This window comes from Molothrus aeneus, chromosome 15 (genome assembly GCF_037042795.1).
Source record: "Molothrus aeneus isolate 106 chromosome 15, BPBGC_Maene_1.0, whole genome shotgun sequence".
NCBI classification, from domain to species: domain Eukaryota; kingdom Metazoa; phylum Chordata; class Aves; order Passeriformes; family Icteridae; genus Molothrus; species Molothrus aeneus.
In genome coordinates, this window is record NC_089660.1 from 12,173,651 (window position 1) to 12,191,552 (window position 17,902).

Below are 17,902 nucleotides of genomic sequence, written 5' to 3' on the forward strand. Positions count from 1 at the left end.
TGCCTGTTTCTTGAGAACTGCTGTTCAGCACCTTTTCCACTGGCTGGGGATTCCTCCACAGAGGCTCTCCCCTCGACACTGTCTTTGAGCTATTTTCTATGCATATGATTTTTTTTTTTTCCAACACAGAAGAAAATAAGAAAAAAGAAGCCCAAACCAAAAACCTTCTTGAATAACTCAGGGCACACGTATGCTCACTGTGAACACTTTTGGTAATTTAATAATTAACCTAAAGAACGTTTATATAATTTATTTTTTTAAATAAAAAAAATAAATAGATTATTTATGGTAATTTAATGATAAATGTAATGAAGAAGGATGAATACCTGATCCTTACCCTGCTGTTTTAGAGGGGGACAAGCTGAGATTAAAAAGAGGTAAATAACTTGACAAAGGCACCTAGCAACACGTGGCATGTTCCAGACACCTGCTCCAGGGCTCTCTGTGTATCTGTGTAACCAGTCCTACCCATTAATCAGACCTGGTTATTGCTCTGTGTTCTGAAGGAGGAGAAAGAAACCAAAAGCACTTTTAATCTAAACTTGTTTTCATCCTGTCTTTCTGAAGAAGGGAGATATGTCTGAAAAGAGAACCCTTCTCTGACCAGATGAGTTGTCACAATGAAGAAGGCACTCTCGAAATCTTTGTTAATTAATGAGTATATGAATTTAGGGAAGACTTCAGGCTGAGAGTCTCCACTGAAACAATGACTGACTGACTGTAAACCAACAGGACAAGTTCCTCAGATGCTATAAAATCACAGTAGCACCATCTGGCACTCAGTTAGTCCTTGTGGAATTAAACTGCCTGTGCTCTCCTGTCTACTACTTCTTCTTAAAACCTCAAGTTCCTCTTAATAACGTTAAAAACTGCATTATATTTTTAATCTCCCATTCCCCAGCTATCTTGAGAGCATTTCTCTAAACTATACATGTAGTGGTATTTCTTAGTTGGCTTACCCTTAAGAGTATTTTATTCTTCTCAGAAATACACTGAGACAAATACACTGGAGAAAACTGATAATCTAACACCAGCCAAATTCATGACAGTTGAAATCATAGACAAGGAAAAGCTTCAAAGCATGAGGTGAAAAATTATTCATTTTCCTTTCTACATTAGACACAAACCCTTCAGTGGTAGCAAATAGGAATAAAACCTTAAAACAGCTCACTGCCAGGCTGAAGGATGAGCAGCATTAGAAGTTCTGGAGTTCATTACCAAAGATTCTGACTGCTACTGCCAAAGCTTTTGTAAGGACACCGTGCTGATGTATTTTGATATTGACAGATTAAAATCATGGTCATGCAAAGACATGGACACAAAATCAAACATTTTGGCATGTTAGTCACAATTACAATTCCAGTTCCCTCTCAAACCTGCACCAGAGGAAATAAAAGCATATTTGTGCCCTCATTTTGAACCAGAACATAGAAACATTCTTAGAAAAGCCCTTTGATAACCTCTTTTACTTGGTTATTTTTGAACTTATTTAGCCATTAACAAAGCATGTTTACTAGAATATACTTGACATTTCTAAAAGTGTTCTTTTTCTCCAAATTAACACCAGAATGGAGGCTGATAGCACTCTTAGGCAAACAAGGATCTGGCATATAAGAAATAGAACTGTGCTATTAAATATGTCAATATATAACATTTTATATCTGAGTTTCAAGACTTGGCCCATGTGTTGTTCCCTACCATACCCAGAGTCAGATAAATAACATTTTATGGGTCTGTGCAAATGAAAAGGTAATATAGTTTTGATTTATTGCTAATAAAGCCACCAACACTGTCATCTTCAGGCAGGGGAGATCTTGTGCTCCAGATCATAATTCCTGTTCTTAGAAAAGGTTGTATTTATTTTAGAAAGAGAAGCACTGTATTGGAATGGTAAACACAAGCCATACTTGCAGGATAGTCTGTAACCTGCAAAGGTGAGGGTATACACAGATACAAGATATGTATCTTTTATACTATACACTGTATCTTTCAAATATATAGAATATATGCACATATAAAAGAAGACAGACATGTATGCTGCAGGATTCTTCAGTGAGTTCACCCTTTCTCATTATTGCAGCTGATTCAGTGCTAGATGAAGCATAATTAGACTTTTCTTCCAGCCATGTGCCTTAAGATTTCCTGCTTTTCCACCAAGGCTCCATCACTCTCTAGGTTTATATTCTTAAGCTTCCACATCAGGTGATGTCTGAATTCAAGTGTCATCTTCCCTTGCTTTGAGTGTTATATTTTTCTAGTTTTTTATGGCACAAGATCCTCACCTAATATTAACTCTCAGCTGAAAACACTTATTCAGTCTTCAGTTTATTCACCTACCATTCCCTAAACTCTTCTTGCCTTTAACTCAGCAACACAGACCAGCTCCTATCATATATTCTGACAAATATTCCCAGTAGTTTACAGTGCCAATATAACCTGAAGATCTCTCTTCTGTCTCAAAACAAATCAATGTTTTGCCAGCATCATCTTAGGAGCAAAACAGGGATATTATCCCAAAACATCTTGAGTACTACCAGCAAAAGTCCATTTGACCCAAAAAAAGCACTTTTTGGTACCTAGGCCTTCACAGCCCTGCTAGTGGAGGTACAGAAACAAGTTCATTCTAAACCAGAAAAGATCTTATTGACATAGCCTAAATTCCTACCTAAGAGTCAGCAGCTACTCTGGAAACTATTCAAAGGCCTACAAAGGAAGTTGAGGGAACAGTGATTTAGTTCAAATAAATTATAGATTGGCTTTGGTTCAGAAGCTAGCACATGAAATTTAAATATCTCATATAGAAAGGCAGACTAATTGATTCAAATTGCTTTTGGTAGCTTACCAGCTGTGAGTAAAAGTAGCACTACCCCAATTACAGAAAGGCAGAAATCTTGTTCAGACAGGCACAGCATTTATGAATGAGTGAGGTTTACACTCCAATGCTTGTGGAAAAAAAGTGTGCCTTCATCTCCTCCTTCTTCAATTATTTGCTTTTGAACTGCTACAGGACTGCTGCCTTTACACAATAATATAAATTCTTGATGAAAATTTCAAAGAACTGGGGTCATCATCTTTTGTAAAGAAGCAGATCATTTGTTAAGTTTTGTTCATGCAGTGCCTGGCAGAGCACAGCATCTGTCTCAGTTGGGAGTTCTAGGCATGGGTTCCATACAAGGACTTCAGGCTGTCCTACACATGTGCATCTTTGCAGGCTCTGGTGTTCTCCTTGGAAACAGAACTTTATAAAGCAGAGTTCTATTTTGTGTCAAAATGTTGCATTTGATGGTGCAAAATCATTATCTTTTGGTTTCATTTTCTTCCTGTTCATTTTCATAGTGGCTCAGTTACTATGTTATTTATAACTTTTTCAGAGTCTAATTATATTGCATCAGATATCCTGAGATATTTCTGGATGGGCATTTTATACACAAAAACTTCCTGCTTATTTTTGTTATTCCCCTTGCAGCTATGCAGTTCCAGCACACCACCAAGATTAATTAAGTAGGCACAATATTGCTGAAACCTCCTCTGGTTTGCTCTGTCTATCATCACTGAGATTTTTACAACCAGCAAAAGACCTGCTAAAGAAATATGTGACTAATGCTGAAACAATCCAGTTTAATGAGACCTCCTGGGAAACCACTTCTCCCTAAGTGATCAAAAGAGGAACTTAAATCCCTCTTTGTTCAAATGGAAAGGGTAACAGGCTGCATAAATAGATTCAGAAGCTATCTGTGCTGATCTGCTAAGCAGCCCAATAGCTTTATATTACTTTATTTGATTTCACACTCAAATATAAATCTTGTTCATAAGGCTTACTGTAGGCTCTGCATCTACAGAGCACAATTCTGCTGTCAACTACCTAGAAGAATTTATTTCCTAATTGCCTGACTAGTAATTCACTCTTATACTGTGAATATATTAAATTCTGGTAAGCTCAACAAACCCTGTGCTACTTAATAGCTGCAGTGTGTGTTTACCAATGTGATGGTTACCTGTGTGTTCACAAAAATATAACAGCACCAAAATTCAGAGAGATGGTCAGAAAAGCAAAGCACCAACAGCTATGCTGAGATTAGAGGATCTCTCCATCCTACCCACCCAATCACAGGCTCTGAATCTTTATGGATCCTTATATACGAGACACAGAGAGAGAAAAAAAGTTCCTGCTGTGAGTTCTCCTCTGAAAAAGCATCTGTATTCATGGAATACCAAAGATGTGTAGGCAGCTGCGCTTCTAATTTTTCTAACTGACTGCCCATGATGCCCTGTAAGGTTCCTTGTCACCCATTCCAACCCTTCCTTTCTTGGGAGGCAGGAGGCATCAGAGCAGTTCTTGCTCTAAGAACTCAGCACAGTTCACTGTCTGCTTTCCTTTATGTCCTGATCTCCTCAGCTTACACCATTTTTGTGCCCTCCTGCTGCCCTCCTTGGCTGGAATCCACTGTAGCTGCTGCTTTGAGGTGCCCTTGTTCATCATGTGTTGACACTTGTTTAAACTACAGCCCAAAGTACTTAACCTCCAAAAGATGAGGAAAAGAGGCCACCAACAGAAACACAAAGGGTTTTTTAAGCAAGTCAAACCTTGTATCAAAAATCATAAAAAGAAATATAATCCAAAGAGCAGGGGCCACTGTCTTTTCTTTTTCTCTCCTTCTTACTTTGCCTGACTGGTTTTCTTTTCCTGGAGAATGGAACACCTTCCATTTCTGCATCTTACATATTCTCCCACTCTTAATTTGTTTTTAATTAAGTTATTGTTGGGCAGAGAGTCTTCAATTTCAGCCAATTTTGACCAAGCTCCAATTACATTTTAATTTAAACTGTGAAAGAAAACAAACTACTTGATACAGAATGCTTATGCCTGATAATTTGGAAAATGCGTATTTTAGTTGAGAAGTCATCTTCATTAACATATTTTAAAGAAGGTTGTATAATAAAACCTCTTCCCATTTAATATGGCATTGCAGGGAAAAGTGAGAGAATCCCACTGAATTTTACTAACATATTTTAAGACTTTTAGCATTAATTAAATAATGTTTGATCACAGAGAGAAAAATGCAGCAAATTTCACAGAAAACCAGAGCTTAAATGGCTTAAGTTAAATGCAGGTATAAAAGGAATGAGATCCTCAGGGCCATACATTATTGTGAAGGAAATACAGCTGAACAAGTTAAACAGAGGGGGAGATGTCAAGAGGGAAGCTGGAAGCTTTCAAATGCCAGGGTACAGCACGGAATGAGTGACAGACCTTGCAGCTCTAAAAGGGACCCAACGTGACTGGAATTGTCAAGGATTTTTGGTACAGCAATGAATTTCTTGGGTGTGAGTTTCTTTCTTTTTAATCTTTCCATTTCCTTCTTTCTATTGACTGGAAATCTCTAGAATACAAACAGCACAAAATCTAGACAGAAGTATAAAACAGAAAATATAGTCAAGGAACTGATAGGGAGATTACATCAGGTATTTGTTTTCTCTGAACCAATATTATTGTGGATTTGTTGATCATAAATACAGGCTGGGAAGAAGTGAAAAGCATCCAAGTAAGAACCATTTCAGGATGTTTTCATTATTTTATTTCTCTTCCCTTTTCTTTAAAATACACACAAAGGTAAAGAGAGGTATAACTTGTTCTGCTGCTGCTATTACTATTCTCTTCTTGTGGAGGCCTGAACCTCCAGAATTCTATTCATGCCAATGGATCCTGACAGCACTAATATAAAAAGCTGCTCCAAGGAAAAGAATGTATATTTTTCCTTCCCTATTGAATGACTACAACCTTTTATGGTGATATTTTTATGAGAACTTTCTGAAATCAAGTACCAACCTGGCAAAGCTGCTAGGAAACAGTAAAGGCTTAGCCTGTCCCTCTGCCCCAATATTTATTACTGGTTCAAGTATTGAGTAAGCATGGAATAGTGAGGAGAAAGGGAGATGGGGGGATTTGGACACCTCCTCAGAAGGAGAGTGGATGTAAGGCTATGTGCTACAGCAGATAGATAGGTTAGAACTAACACAACCAGCCTGCACCAAGGCAGATGGCAGCTGCTTCCCTCTGCATCTCAAGTCAGTGATTCTTACTCCTGAGGCATCTGGTGGCATCCAAGATTTGCTGTTCCCCACAGCTGAAGAAGCATAAGAATTTCAGCTGCAGCAACCTCAGAAGAGCTTTTTCCATGGTTATGCAATCACTGACAATTCCAGCAAATGACCATTGATATTTCCCTGTCACTCTGCCTTCCTCTTGCTGCCCTTCTGTTCTCACTCAGACCTCTCTGAGTACAGCCTGAGAGCCTGCAGCAGTGGGGACAGCAGGGGTAGAGAAGAACAAACACTGACAGCTCTGTGTAGCTGCCATGGTCACCGGGGTAGCTCTCATCACCACCTATACATTTGGTAGGAAAATCATAGACCCTAAAGCCTTCAACCATCTCATTCACCACAAGGTCGGTTTGGTTGGACAGGGGTCCAACCTGAAGTCATCTAGATCAATCCTCAAATCCTTTTTCACCATTTCCTACTTAGTGCCCTAGATAATTTGTTTTAGGCACTCTCACTTAAAAGGATAAAGCCACAACCGTGCAGTTTTCTTCTGACCTAAAATATGTGTCTTAAGCTTCAAAACTGGATGTCAACATTGCAATGTATCTTGTATGTACGCTCCAGAATAAAAGTAAAAAGTGACTAACACATTTTTTAGTATGTCACCCCAATTATGCTGCCCAGTCCATGCTTGCACTAAGATTTTTTCCATGTTGGAAAAGTATAAAATCAAGTTTTGTTTGTCAGTAAGCCAAACCTTTAACCATGATAACTTGTGTCTTTGTGCCATCCTAATAATGATTTGTATCAGTGTTATGGAAATGAGAATTCAATTGTGTGTCTGTGCTACCAAGGGACACTGGGGCCCCTTTTTGAAGGGGGATCTTTGAGTCTTAGAGTGACTCCATCTGTAGGGCTCGGAATGGGATTGAAGCAGGAAACGTGTCATGACCCAAACATTGCTTCTCCTTTGAAGCTGAACCCCAGCTGTGCTGCCTGAGAGAGCTTTCATCATCCCTAAGAAAGTGAGCAAAACTGAATGAGTTCATCACTTCCATTGTCTTTTTTGTCTTTTCACCTAAAAAGTTCTGGTAATTCTTGAGGAATTATTCCAGACTTGGAATTAATGAGATACAATATTGCTGCACCCTGCCAGCCAAGCTAACTGAAACTGCTCTAGCTCAGATTCCTGGAGCAGTCAAACTGAGACAGCAGGAACTCCACTGGGACCAATTTCTCACTGAGCAGCTTCTCTTAACCCTAACAAAGCACCAGGACCCAGCAGCTGGCTGGCTTCCAGTGCCATTCCAGCTGCTCTGACAGCATTGCCCCAGCTGCTGCAGCACAGACACAGCCTGAGCTTGGTGACTCAGCCAGCATTTAAAAGGGGACTCAAACCTCTTGAGGTCTTTCACATGGACTTTGTTGGGTTTAAATACTTCTAAGTGAAAAGAGAGCACATGCTAGAGATTAATGTATATACATGAATGTACTGATACATGACTGGCCATTAGATCATCAACAACAGGTTAACACACAGAATTGATTTATAAAGCTGGAGGGTTTATAATTGTTTATAACATTTGTTGAAGATATAACCAGTAAATTTAAAGGATTTGAGATGCTTCTTCACTTACTTAGGGCATAATGCTGATTTAAAAGAGAAAATTAGAATGTAGTTTTCAATGAGCATAGTAATCAAAGTTCATACTAATATGATATATATATATAAGTATGTGTGAGAAAAGGACTGACAATGATAATCATTACCATTGAAGATGATTTTCATTAAATGATGATGAAGTAATTAAACATAATTATTTAAAATCTTTCCATTTCCATCTTAGCATGTTTGATTAAAATGTCACATAAAATAACAAGGTCCTGTATTAAATAAAGCATTATTTCAATATTACAATCAAAGCTTGTCTCCAGAACAAAGAGTAGGGAGAGGTTTATTTCATTACTTTCTGTTCTAGTGTGTTAGTTATAGGTGATAATTTCTTTGAAGTAACTTTGAACTGGGAGGAGCTGCTGTTGTTTCTTTCCTTCTCACACCACTCAGCAGTTATTCACAGAATTACAGAACAAACTGAGTTGGAAGGGACCCACAATGATCAAGTCCAGCTGCTGGCTGGGGTCACAAGAGTCACACTGAGACTCCTGTGCCCTAGAGCCTTGACCAAACACCTCCTCAGCTCTGCCAGGCTGGTGCTGTGACCGCTTCCCTGGGGAGCCTGTTCAGTGCCCAGCCACCCTCTGGGTGAAGAGCCTTTCCCTGATTCCCAGCCCAAACCTCCCCTGAAACAGCTTCAGGCCATCCCTCAGGTCCTGAGCAGTGCCCAGAGCAAACCCCATCTCCATGGGGCAGCAGGGAATTGCTGCCTCTGCAGCAAAGGAGAGATAGGCTAAAGACATGGCAAGGCATTTGAATTGCTTTCCTACATTTAGACATCTAAATTTAGTTGTATGCAATCTGCTACTGAAAGATACCATGAGGGATTCATGTGCTCTATGCTCTAGTTGTCATGATTCATCTGAACTATTTTAGATCTCCATGTCAGGATGGGATAAATCCAGGCCTAGAAACACTGGTTTTCTTTTGTACTTTAGCACTAAAGAGTGCTAAAGTACTAAGCCTTTATTTTGACAAATAAAAGTATTTCATATTGCAACTTAAAATTATATGAAATGAATGTTGAACAACTTATTGCATATATATATATTAGAAACTTCTGTAGACATAATGACTGCCAAGCTCCAGTCACTTCCAGACACTTGCCATTGACAGGATAGACAGAAAGAAATCTGTTGGATATTCTTGGTCTAAGTGTTTCAAAATTGAAACATAAAAAAAACTCTCTCTTCCTTGTTTTTTTTCAGGTGAGAAATTCATCAGAACCTGTTCTGTGGGGAAAAATCTTTTCCTCTAAATGATCAGCATTCTGCCTCTTCACTTTCCCTGCCTCATAGTCATCAAAAATTTCCTTACCAGGTGTAAGGGACTAGAAGGGACCAAGTCTATTACTGACTGTTTAAATTAGTACCTTAGAATACTGAAAGCTCCACTTTGAACAAAAGACTAAAATTCTAGTTGTAAGAACAAATTTATCAACCGTATGGAAGGGGAAGCTGAAATCTTACAGGTATATCCTTGAGAGTTTCCACTAGAGCACTTACAGAACTGTAGCACCTTTATAAAGGGGAAAAAACCCAGAAATTAATACAGAAAAATATAACTGGTCTGATGCTCACAGATGGGGAAGAAAATAGAAATTATATTTCAGACTTTTTTATTTTAGCAAAAAATAAACTTGAAATATTAAAACTATATTAAGATAGCATCTCTAGTACAAAGAAGGAGTTAGAGGTAACACTAAAGGGACTAACCCAGAGCAAAGAGGACCATGCAGAAGGACCTGGGGTCCTGCAATATTCAGGCTACAATGGGGCCATTTTTAAAGTGAGTTTCCCCATTTCCAGTTCATGACTGTGACAGGGCATGGTATTGAAAACTGAGAGGTGGTTGTGGTCACAACATTTGGAGTTCTTCCAGAGTAACCTTCAGAGGTTTCAAAATGAGCACAATCATTTCTGTAAGTGCTCATTCATTTTTCATATGCCCAGTCTGTGTTCCATTCTGCCTTTAAATGTATTACACTTGCACTTTCAATGGATATCTAAGATTTTAATGGAATTTCAGTGAACTGCACTTTGTATTTCCCCCAAAAAGGAATGATTCATTAGGATCTGAAGCCAGGCTCCTTTTTTGTTCTGGCTAGTGAGAAGACAGCCTGGAGGTATATTGTATTAATTCCTAATATAAATGAAGTTAGATGACTGCAGAGCATAATGGTTATTTATGCTGAATAAGAAAGCAGGCATAGCAAAGAAAATGTGAAATGGAAGGGGACAGAAAAGAAAACGCATTTCTGCAAACTAGGGAATGAAGTAAGAGGGTAGAAAGTTACAGAAAGATAGTATACAGAAATGCATTCAAAGCATAAGCACTATTTTCTTTCAGATATCATAAGTGGAATAGGATTTTTTATCATATTAATAGCAGTTTTACAAATGCAACAGAAAAAAGCATACAGGTGAATGAACACCAGTAGCTAACAAATGAAATAAAAGTTTTAGGTACATTGTTTAACTTGCCAATTTCAGTCACACTCCCTGCAGGAGCTGTCTGATATTCTCTACTTGGAATAAATATTAAGACTTTATAAAGAAATGTATTTCAGAGTGTATTTCTACCATTTTTGGTAGAGCAGACTTAATAACAGATGTGTGCATGCCATGGTAGATGAGCATGCAGAAGTTTAATTACAGCTATGTCATTTTTAGGCCCCAAATCTTGTTAAAAGCACTATTACATTGGAAAAGCATGGTTGCATCAACTGTGTACCTATCCTTTACATTTTGAAATCCTTTACATTTCAGAATGCATTTGTTAAAGGTGACACCATTTATCTCAATTTTCTAGTTCACCAACATGTCTCAGAACTTTTTTTTTACTAACCTGAAATGTTTAGCATTGTATCTTAAAATCCTAATTACAGATGTATTTTGTGCCAGCAAAGAAATGATAAAGCAGTAGCTTTCATATATAGCCATCAGCAAAGCAGGTAAAAATCTCCATTAAATGACTGCCCAGACATGTATTCAGGAAAGTAAAAACACTTTTCCTTTCCTGAGCATATCCAGATTAGTGGGCCAACAGCATTTGCCTGTGTAGAGGACAATAGAAATAGAGCCCATTGAGTTCAGTAATTTTGCAATGTCAGTCATCACAGTATGACTGGGGCTTCTACAATAAGCAGTGACTACATTCAAGGCAACTAAAAGAGATGGCAGAATTTCCAGTTATTGAACATGTAGTCTGATCTTTGAAGTTGAAAATAGAAAACATCTCCATTTTCAGGTTTCCTATAATGCAAGAAATAAGGGCGGGACAGTTTAAACCTTTTTACTGCCTGTCACTCAGCCAGATCAACAATTAAGAAAGCAGACACATGGTCTGAACTGTCCAAAGATTCCCACTCAGGGATGTGAGGTAATCATCTTTCCTAGGAACATCAGGAAATAGAACCACTGTGATGCCTAAATAGAAGCTGCTGTTCAAAGAAGGCAGGATTAGCCTGAGCTATGTGGCCAACTCGTACAGGTAAACACACAAGTCACCCAAATCACTTTGCCAACACAGAATTTACATGACATTTTTGTACCCCCTGATTAATACATCTTTTAGCCTGTGTCTGAGGCCAAATTTCCTTTCCATCCACAGCATGTAATGTCTACAATGTCTCCTAGGAATTACACAGTGTGTGCTGGGGAGACTATCCATACCTGCTCTAGGTATAGGTAGGCACCCCCAGAATATCCTATCAACCTTTAAGAAAAATTGCTTGGATACTGTGAAACAAAGTGACCAAACTACAAGACAGCTAATGCCATGTGCCACCAAGTTAAATGGAACAGATGCCTGGGTAAGACCAAGCAGCCTGAAAGGAACAGACAGGATTCACTGTCCTGTTCCATAGGTCTGAAATGCTGGAATTGTTTTGGTGTTTCATTGCCTTGTTATATTATGCTCTTTGTCTTCCTTCTGTAGTACCTATTCTCCACTTTCTTCACACAAATAACCCATTTATTTTCAGAAACACTCAGTAGAGATGTACATTGTTGTATCCAGTTCTCTGAGAGTCTCAACCAGAGACGTCTCACTGACTTCACCAGGGGTTGGACCAAGCCACATGAACAGATCTGAGACCAGCTCTTTCAGAGGTGCTTTTACTTCACAAGTTATTTCTCATTCACAAAATGGAATGATTCAATCCTGAGAATCTGTCATTTCTTTCCAGAGGAATTATTACATTTGTGTTCAAAATAGTTCCAAGAAAGTAATTGTTTTATATAATGCCCATGATAATTGAACTGTGTGCTGCTGATAACTACACTGCAGAATTTCTTCTTTTGTAACAAACAATTTGAAAGCTTTTGGATTTTACATCATAACCGTGAAACTTCTGTCGCTCACAACCTTGTGAAGAAGAGTGACTCACTGAAGAAACAATTCTTTTTTACTTATCAAGCACAAACATATGTTTCATAGGTATTATTTTTCCTATTGGAGAATCTTTCTCACACTACATGATACTCCTAAGCAATTTTTTGCACCTTTTACTCACTGCCAACCCTGCTTTTTACCTTACTGCATTATACTTACCTTATACAGTATATCTGCAGTCAGAGAGAATCACAAAAGAAAAAAAAAAATAGATTCATCAGCTAAAAAATGTAAACATATAAATAAACCACAAAGGACATACAAATCATTATAAAAAGAACTGTCAATTAACAGTAGTTTCACTGTTAACAGAAACAAACTCCCTGCTGCAGAAGGGGTGGCTCCCATTCATTTCTCCATACATTTTCAGGAGGTCTGGTTATTGTCCTGTTGTGCTCTGCAATACTCTGAGCCCACTTCTCTGGAATCTGCCATTTATTTATTCAGATGAACACGTGTCTCCTATCAGAAGTCATAACTGTTTCTCAAAAATTCTATTACCTATTGCTTGATTAAAGACTTCTTGATACATTTATGATGTTGGTTAAAAAAGTGGGTGATGGACTGCCCCCTTTTGAGCCACCAGTTCCACAGAGACCTGAGTCAGAGGGCTGGAGCCACCAGCCTTTAAAGCTCTTCATCCATCCCCTCCCACTGCTGCAGATAGTCTACTCTCTTTCTTTTCAGCTTCAGGACAAGAATGCCATTACAAAAAATCTCAAGTTTATGCTAAAGGTATAAGGAACCTCCCAACATACCCACCTCAGCACAAGGAATAGCTCAGAAGCACCATTTAAACACAACTATGTGCTCACTTGATCTTAGCCACCACTGTCTTTCAGACTCTTTTCAAACAGATTAATTCCTGTTTAACTGTTCCCATTACACCCTGCCTCAGTAAATGATGTTACACACATCTGTGACCATTATTACTGACAATACTTGAGCCACTCAGCCTGTCCTTTTTCCTCAACTTTTCCCAAGATATTATTTTATCTGTGAGGATTTCTTTCATGACTTATCATACAAACTGTAGTGATATTAATCGTGCACTATGATATGATTTCTGTAACACCAGAGCCAAAGGCTTGTGAGACACATACACAGATGTTTGGTTGCCAGCCCATCCCTGAGTGATCAGGCAAGAATTCATGGACAGAGGACTGTGTGGCAGGAGCCACAGTGAATAAAATAGGCAGGAGCAGTAGTGACTGAAATAATGCATGAGTACATTGGCAGCAGTGATGGACAATCTCCTTCCACCTGAGAAACACAACTAATAAGGACATCTTTTCAGATCAAAAATGCTTTGGAGGACTGTTTCAGAGGCAGTAGTCCACTAATCTGGCAGTTCAAGAGGGAAATATTTTCACTGGCCACTGAATTAATCTATACCTCACATTATTCATCATATCCCAGGAAAACAGCTCTCCATTAAGGAGACATCTGCATGGAGCATAATATGTCTTGCTTGTTCACCTATATTTGCTTCCCAGATCTCATGTTGCAAAACACCTGCCTCTATTTCTCTTCTCAGCAACCTTCCATGAAGGCTTTGATTTTCTGGTACACAGATTCCTGAAAGAATGACCTTGAGGGGATAGATGCAATGAAAGAATAATCCCTAAAAAAAACAGCCCAACTCAAACTGTAGCAAGAAAACAGGTCTTTCAAGAGCAAGTTTTACAGTTTTCAAGTAATTTGATATTCCATGATTAATAATACAAACAACAAAACATGTTCAGGTGCACACAGAGTATTATATTCTTTCTGAGAAGGTGCTAGTTCATGCAAGAATACATTTACTTATGAAACTAGAAGAACTTGAAAGTCTCTTACCATGCCAGGAACTTCTCACCCCTAGCACTAACTGCTAATTAATCAAACCATCAGTTAATTACCTATGTTTAGATTTGTTCCAAAATGCATAAATACCAGCTTAAATATTACACAGGAATATATTACTACAAAAAGAATGCCATAATGAGAATAAAGCAACCTGTCACTTGAACTCTCTTTAAATTTATCTTGTCATACACATACACAAAATGAGGCATTCCAAATTTGCCAAATGAACCAGGCAGCTCTGCCAATTTCTAAGCATTAATCCTTTCATGCCTCCTGTGAAGTATTAATCTTATCATAGATTACTGCCCAATGGTGCTTTATCTTGTACTTCATTTATATCAGTTAGATTCTTTGAGTGGTCTGCTCCAGAATGGAGGTTCTTGAGGAAAAAAAACTCTAATACAACAGCCTCAGGCTTGGGGTTTCATTTTCCCCACTGCTTTAGCACAGGAATTACTCCTTACATATCACCATCTAATATACTTAGGCCACTCTGATTTTTCATTTGCAAATGCTTCAGAGACAGATCCTTATTCTGCAGATGTGTTTATTGGGCTACCTGTCCCACGCAGTGACCAGCACCACCTGTGTCACCCTGGGGAGCCCAGACATCCCTTTAACAAGGCCTTCTCCTGCACTTGAAGGCTGGGGAGCCAGCCACAATGCTCTCCCCTGTGGATCATTTCCAGAAATACTCACTTTGGTATGCAGGAAGGCTGGACATGCTAGGCTGCAGCTGGCCTTTCTTCCTGTCAAGGCCATTGCATTCATTTTGATGGATGTTCTTTGTACACGGGATAGAGACCGTGCTGCTTTTGCTGCAAAGGCAAAAGGATTCACTAATTATTGCAGTTATTCCTTACCCTGCTGAGACAAATGTTATGAAGAACAAAACACAGAATGCTAATCTGGCATGAGTTTTGAGTATCACTCAGGGAATTTAAGCACTATGAAAAGATCTTGTGGAATCAGAAATGCCGCCTGGTAATAAAAATAGAAGAAGGGACTTGTTCTCTAATTACCAGACATGAATTTGAGAAATTTGTCTTCCAAGGCACCATGACTTTGCAGTTCATTACATTCTCAATGACTCATATAATGAATATGTCCTTTTAATTGCTCTGTGTTGTCTTGACCCTTACATTAAGTGGATCATCCATTCTTTCAAAGATACTGGCTACCCTTGTGTTCACAGAGAACTGCCTTAATCTAAGTGGACTTGCTGCATCCAAATTCTAGCAAGTAATGACAATCCAGATGACCAGCATGGCTACAGAGACTGGGGAATAACCCAGAGCGGGAGAGAGAATCTTTTCAAAGTACAGAAGAGAGCTGATAAAAGAACAAATTAAAGGAAAATGTCTCTGAGCACCAGAGGGTCAGAGCTTTCAATTTTTGTATTACATTGATATCACAGATCTAGTATCATGTGGTGGGGTCCTCATATATCTACAACTGTAATAAACTGCACTGACTCTGCTCTCCCATGAGATGGTATTAGAAGGTATTAGAATTTTTAAACTGAACAGTCCTTTACCACTTGGCACTAGAGTTACACAAAGAACGTGCACAAGTCAACACATGAAACATCTTATAGAGGTACAAATCTCAGGAGGGCTTTAAGTATGTTTGGAATGTGAGATGCTGACTGAATGTCTTCAAAATAGTTAGCAATAAGCATTCAGTTTACACATGCAAATGTGTAAACTCCCTGAGACTTTAAAAATTCCACTCCAACTAATTGTCATAGTTAGATCATTATCAGTGTGGGTTGAATTGGTACCATCTTCTGTTCAAAAGGTGCTAGAAACCACTGATTCATACAGACACTTTGAATTCTCAGGATAATGGAAAATCATTTATGTACATGTTGAACAGGTCAAATTTTATTGACTTGAAAGCATTAATGGTCTGTATTGACCTTGAATTAACACAGTCAATCAAAATCTGAGATAAATCATAAGTTACTGCTTTTTGCTGGTTTCCTTTAGCACTGGCTCATATTAGGTCAAAAAGTTCTGACTGCTAAAGAACTCTGAGGAAACCTCTCATCCTGTTAGTGAAAAAGACGTTAAAAATTTCAAAGCAAAAGAGAACATGAACTTATGGAAGAGTTGCCACTAGCAAGCCTAAAATTTCAGAGTTAATCATAAAAGCAGAGTAAAGGAAGACTTTTTGTAGTTCTGAGAGATGTGTTAAATATTACCTAACTAGCATTATCCAAGAGTAAGAATGTCTAGACTTTTTGTTTAACATCACTTTCCCTAAAAGAAGTCCTTTTCACATAGACCCTGGAGAGGTCTCAGCGCATGCATTCACCCCTATGGCTTTGTTTGGTTTTTTCTATCAAAAAGAAAAAGTAGGCAGAAAACTTACTAGTATTTAACCTTTTAGCTTCTGATAACTTTCTAACTTGTTAACACTAAACTAATAATGTCCTGCTAAAGTTTGGGCTATCTGAATACAGTTTTTTCTAGGACAGAGGGCATAATAGCAGTTTTACATGTTTCACTGTCAACTCCACCCATTGCATAGAGACTCTAATAGCAAATTATGAAATGGATTGTGTTATATTATGGAATCTCAAGAACTGTAATAAAAGTCATCAGTACTACACTTTAGAATTGAACTTTCGAATCTTTTACAAGTGTAATTCTCTAGAGGTAAACACAATGTGTACTTATTGTAACACCAGGACAATGATGCCAACACAAAGTCCATCAAGAGTCAAAACAATTTATTTTTATGCAAAAGATGATTTATATAAAATTTTTACTCTCAGGGATTAAAAGTATTCAAGCATAGTAATTAATACTAGCACTGATTCATCAACATTGCAGTAAGAGGGCGTGCAAAGATTTATTTATGATCTTCTCCCATATTAGCCTGCAATGTGTTTTTCCAAAATGCAGTTTTACACAACTACACAAACAAATGAAAGAGCAATTTTGGTTGTGATTATATAATGAAATTTTTCACTGAATGTTAGTGAACTTTAAATTGTCATCACTAATTTTACTTTTTATTACAGGACAATATGAATGTACTGGAGCTGATTTAAAATTGAGTCACCCATTTTTTAATGAAAGGTCTAGTCCCAAATTCCTAAACTAATTGGAATGGGCTTATTTAAATTGCAATTTAAACTTTAAAGCGAGAAAGAATAAAGAGTTATTTTGTATAGTTTAAAATTTTCAAGTAGTTCTTAGTATTTTTTGTATGATATATGAAAACAGGTAAAAGAGAATGTTCTTTCACTAAGAAACCTGATTATATAACATTTTTTATTTTGGTTCTAGGGCTACATTTTTCATGAACAAATTAGCGTGGTACTGCCAACACAATCTTTCTTCAAGTATTAGTGGTTTCAAGCTGAGCTTCCAAGAAAAACAGAAAACATCCATATGGAGTTTATTTCTGGTTATGTATGTCTCTACTGAAACAGAGTGGTCACATACAGGAAATCCTTATTACAGGGAGTACAGATTAACAGACCTGCAAAGTGTAGCTCTGGTGGGAGAAACCAAATCATAATGTAGCAACCACTGCTGTCAAGTATTTTGAGATAGAGACAGATATATATCTATATATCTGTTTATTTATTTATTTAATTTTCTACTGACACTAATTTACAAACCATAAAAACAAGAAACAGAAGAATGATAATTCGGCAAGTAATTTACACTGTGGTACAAATGTTAACATCACTCAATGTACAAAGTTTAAGGAAAAAAAATTCATCTAAAGAGAAACTGTATTTTAACCTCACTGAAAAGAGGCACTAGTAGTTACATAAAAAACTTAATTTAGTAATCTAGAGAAAATAACTCAGAAATTCCTCACTGTGGGAAACCTACATCCTTTTATTAGGCAACCTATGCAATGAAATAGAGGAGCGGGGTACAAAGTGTAAAGGCAGCATGACTGATACCAAAACTCAGC